Source organism: Gekko japonicus, unplaced genomic scaffold, assembly GCF_001447785.1.
Source record: "Gekko japonicus isolate JY-2015 unplaced genomic scaffold, Gekko_japonicus_V1.1 scaffold7030, whole genome shotgun sequence".
In the NCBI taxonomy this organism is placed as follows: domain Eukaryota; kingdom Metazoa; phylum Chordata; class Lepidosauria; order Squamata; family Gekkonidae; genus Gekko; species Gekko japonicus.
In genome coordinates, this window is record NW_015174467.1 from 1 (window position 1) to 5,521 (window position 5,521).

The window sequence follows — 5,521 nt, forward strand, 5'->3', positions numbered from 1 at the left end:
AGTGAAGAGCAGGGTATAAAACCATCTGTAACCCTAACCCAGGAGCTGCGGTGGCTCAAGTGGTTAAGACGCTGAACAGCAGGCTGTGGAAGGTCAGTAGTTCAGCAGTTCGAGACCCGGGTGCCGCATGATGGAGTGAGCTCCCATCTCTAGTTCCAGCTCCTGCCAACCTAGCAGTTCGAAAGCAAGAAATTGCAAGTAGATAAATAGGTACCGCTTCGGTGGGAAGGTAACAGCGTTCCGTGCGCCTTGGTGTTTAGTCATGCCGGCCACATGACCACGGAAACAACTTTGGACAGCACTGGCTCTTCGGCTTTGAAACGGAGATGAGCACCGCAACCCTAGAGTCGGATTCGACTGGCTTTCGAGCAAGGGAACCTTTACCTTTACCTATATCCGTTGGAAGTCCAACTCTGCTTAGAATGAAAGGTCCAATACACTCCTGACTTGTCTTGCTGACAACTTCATTTTCCAGAAAGTGGAGAGGGAAAGAAGGGGATCCGCTATCTTGGACCTGATTCTTGCCAACAGGGAAGAACTGGTTGATGAGGTGGAAGTAGTGGGCACCCTGGGTAATAGTGACCATGCCATTTTGGAATTTACAGTCTTGGGGCAGGTAAAAGTTGTACATAGTCAGACATATAGGTTGGACTTCAGGAAAGCAAATTTTGATAAACTTAAAGTGATGCTGGGTAGAATCCCATAGTCAGAAATACTTAAGGAGAAGGGAATTCAAGAGGGATGGGAGCTTCTTAAAAGCGCAATACTGAAGACACAATCACAAACGATTCCTATGAGAAGGAAAAATGGGAGGAGCCTAAAGAAGCCAAGGTGGCTCAATAAACAGTTTTCTAAGGGCTTGAAAAATTAAAAAAAAAAAAGACTCATTCAGAAAGTGGAAGGAGGGCCTTATAACCAAGGATGAATACAAACAAATCACCAGTGTTTGTGGAGAGAGAGTTAGGAAAGCGACAGTTCAGTATGCGCTTAGGCTAGAAAGACATGCTAAAAACAACAAAAAAGTGTTCTTTTCTTATGTTCAAAGTCAGAAAAAGAGCAAGGACATAGCAGGTCCATTGTGGGGACACGAAAGTGAAATTGTAACAGGTGATGAAGAGAGTGCAGAACTGCTCAGTTCCTACTTTTCCTCAGTCTTCTCTTGCAAGGGAAATGGTGTTCAACATGGCAACAATAGAACACATGTTGAGGGAATGGAGTTTCAGCCTAGGATTGACATAGGGGTAGTACATAAACACCTAGTTTCTTTAAATGAAACAGAGTCTTCGGGGCCAGATAAGCTGCATCCAAGAGTACTAAAATAACTCTTCTGAGCCTCTGTCCATTATTTTTGAGAATTCTTGGAGTACAGGTGAGGTGCCAGCAGATTGGAGGTGGGCAAATGTTGTCCCCATCTTTGAGAAGGGGAAAAAGGAGGCTCCGGATAACGACCGACCCATCAGCTTGACGTCTATAACTGGAAAAGTTTTAGAACAAATAATCAAACAGACAGTCCTTGAACATTTAAAAAGGACAGCTGTTATTACTAAGAGCCAGCATGGGTTTCTCAAGAACAAGTCATGTCAGACTAATCTTATCTCTCTCTCTTTTTTAAGAAAGTTACTACCTTGCTGGATCAGGGGAATGCTGTAGACATAGTTTATCTTGATTTCAGTAAGGCTTTTGATAAAGTTCCACATAATATACTTGTTGACAAATTGGAAAAATGTGGTTTTGAACCTATGACTGTTAGGTGGATCTGTAACTGGTTGACAGATCGAACCCAGAGAGTGCTTGTGAATGGTTCCTCATCTTTTTGGAGAGGAATGACAAGTGGAGTGCCTCAAGGATCTGTCCTAGGACTTTTTTTGTTCAACATCTTTATCAATAATTTGAATGAAGAGATAGAGGGAATGCGCATTAAATTTGCAGATGATACTAAATTGGGAGGGGTAGCAAATACAGTAGAAGGCAGAGTCAGGATACAGGATGATCTTGACAGGCTGGAAAACTGGTCTAAAAAAATAATGAATTTCAGTGTAAATGTAAAGTTCTGCATTTAGGTAGGAAAAATCAAATGCATAGTTATAGGTTGGGGGAGACTTGTCTTGGCAGTAGTATGTGCAAAAAGGATCTAGGGGTCTTAGTAGAGAGGAGAGCAACAAAAATGGTGAGGGGTCTGGACACCAAGTCCTATGAGGAAAGGTTGAAAGAGCTGGGTATGTTTAGCCTGGAGAGGAGACGACTGAGAGGTGATATGTACTTGAAGGGCTGTCATCTAAAGGATGGTACGGAGTTGTTTTCTGTTGCTCCAGAAGGTCAGACCAGAACCAATGGGTTGAAATTAAATCAGAAGAGTTTGCGACTAAACATGAGGAAGAACTTCCTGATAGTTAGAGTGGTTCCTCAGTGGAACAGGCTTCCTCGGGAGGTGGTGGGCTCTCCTTCTTGGGAGGTTTTCAAACAGAGGCTGACAGCAATGCGGGCACTATGGACTTAGGCAGATCATGAGAGGGAGGGCAGGAAGGGTTGCATCAGTGCTTAGTTCTTGTTGCCCTTTCTTACATGCCCACGGAAATGTTGATTGCCACTTTGGGGTCAGGAAGCAATTTTTCTCTGGGCCAGTTTGGCTGGAGAACTTGGAGGGGGGTTTTTTGGTCATCTTCTGGGCATGAAACAATGGTCACTGTGGGTGTGAAGGGGGAGGTATTTGTGAATTCCCTGCATTGTGCTGGGGGTTGGACTAGATGACCCTGGAGGTCCCTTCCAACTATGATTCTTCTTCCCTTCTTCTAAGGTAAAATGCCATAGCAGTCATTAGGCCTGTCAACTCTGGTTTGGGAAATTCCTGGAGATTTGGGGGTGGAGCCTCAAGGGGGTCAGGGATTGCGAAGGGGACGCCACGGAGCCCTCTCTCCGAATCAGCCATTTCCCCCATGGAGCTGATCTCTGTAGTCTGGAAATCCGTTGTCATCCCATGAAATCTCCAGGGGCCAGTCTTAGCAGCCATTCCCCACCCCCTTCCATGGGAACTGATCTCTGCCATCTGGAGATCAGTTGTAATACTGGCGATCTCTAGGCCCCAATTGGAAGCGAGCTACTCTGACGTTCAACCCTAGTCCTTTATATCTGTGCTGTAAATAAGCTTTCAAAGTCAACTCCGGCTTGCGCGATCTTTTCGGTAGACGAGCGACAGCTGAAGTATCCAATTAATGTAAAGCAGAACAGAATTAAGGTGCACGTAGTGCCCAGTTGCAGGCTGTTTTCGATTTATCGCGTGTCCCTTAAGTTCACATTGAGATTTTTTTTTAAGAACAAAAATTCGCCGACATAGATGCAGCGCATTGGCGGATGACGTTCAACCCAATAGCATCCCTTTGATTAAATATGTACAAACAAACACAATTCTCATCGTGTCAATTCAAGAACAAATCATTACACCATTTACGGAACGTGGCGGCAGATTGCCGGGAACGTTTCGACCCCAAAGAATAATCTTCCGTGGCTTGTAATTACAAAAAAGGCATACATGAACTGCCGTGTCAAAGCCCCCTGCATCCGCGGGAGCAGCTGTTCGTTCTTAGCGTCTCCGCCGAGTGTTCTGCCATGCGTCATTCTTAATTTTAAATTGTCCTTGTTTAGTTCCAAAGATTAGACTACTTTCAAGATTTGCTACTGTTAATTCCCTTGCACTCATGTGGGGAAAAGGGAGGGGAAACACCTCTGTCAATCAACCCAGTGTTCATAAACCAAGGAGCATCTCTCTTTAGTCAGTTTGTCAAATTAATACATGTAAAACATTCACAACTGGCTCTGAGTTGTTATAAAAGGTAAGAGCTTTCCCCCTTCAAAATTATATCAGATATGAGTTGCTCCTTGGCATATGTTAAAGCTGGCTGGATACAATATTATTTAATTTTCTTATTCCTTAAAAGAACAAAAATAAAGGATTCCCTCCAAAGCAGGGCGCAACAGGTTAAACTCAGGTGAGCAGCCGAAGACTTATGGTGACCCCATCGGGTTTTCAAGGCAAGAGATGGGCAGAGGTGGTTTGCCATTGCCTTCCTCTGCATGGCAACCCTGGACTTCCTTGGTGGTCTCCCCTCCAAGTACTAACCAGGGCTGACCCTGCTTTGCTTCCAAGATCTGCAGCTCATGTGAAAGGGATCTGGGTGTTCTGGTTGATCACAAGTGAAATATGAGCCTGCAGAGAGATGTGACTGCGAAGAAAGCAAATGCAATCTTAGGATGCATTAACAGAAGCATTGTGTCCAGATCACGGGAGGTGGTAGTTCTGCTGTATTCTGCTATGGTCAGGCCTCACCTGGAGTCCTGTGTCCGGTTTGGGCACCACATTTTAGGAAGGATGTTGAGAAGCTCGAGCGTGTCCAGAAGAGGGCAACCAGGATGGTGAGAGGGTTGGAATCCAAGTCTTATAAGGAAAGGCTCAAAAAGTTGAGTATGTTTAGCCTGGGAAAGAGAAGGCTTAGAGGGAACATGATTGCCATCTTCAAGTACTTGAAGGGCTGTCATGTAGAAGATGGAGCAGATCTATTCTCTCTTGCTCCGGATTGCAAGACCAGATCTTAGGGGTGGAAATGACAAGGGAGTCGTTACCGGGTAAATATCAGGAGAAACTTCCTAACTGTGAGAGTGGTTGAGCAGTGGAACAGTCTGCCTCGGGAGGTGGTGGATGCTCCTTCGCTGGACGTTTTCAAGTGTAACTAACCTCACAAACTTCAGCTGGTCTGCACTGCTATGAAGGGCTATATGTAATATCAGGGAATTCCTCCTCCTGCTGCTGCTGCTGCTGCTGCTGCTGGAGACTTGTGACTCCTCTTAGCATTTTCACACGAGAGTTTCGGGTCTTTGAAACATGCTGTCAGCATTAGTGTGGCAATCGTCCACTGAGCTTAGCAGGATTTCCTTAAGAGTAAATGATGTAAAGGCTGTAAAACTGTAATCCCTCTGTGGTCAGTCACATGGGCTAAAGTCCCTCAGTGGTGCTTTCTTCTTGCTTAAACAAGCAGGGGTGACTGGGAGGAAGCCGTAAAGCGTCCTTGTGAGGGGGAAAGGCGGGGATACACGACATAAATCCAATTTCACACTGACTTCCTTGGGCTGAGGACGCCTTCCGATGCGCCGTCTCAGCTGTGGAGTCTCGTGAGCAAAAATTCAACTTTGGAGCTACTGGCGTTCAAGTTGTGAGCCAGAGATTTGGCTGCTGCAGAAATTAGTTTGCTCTGGAGCCCTCCTTCCTGAGCTAAGACAAAAATGTGTGAGCCAAACAACAACAAACAAAGAAATGAAGCAGAGAAAGGGAAGGCAACGGAATCCCCCCCAGCAAACAACAGAAATCCGATACGGATAGTTCATCCTCTACAGCTACTTCCATGTCTTTGGGTGAAATCTTTGACTCTGATTCTGACCTAGGAGAAGCTGCTCCCAAAACTGTTAAAGTAAATCTCCCCTGGCAAAAGAAGAAAAGTAAAGCTAAGAAGAAACCTAAGTGAAGATCTGAGAT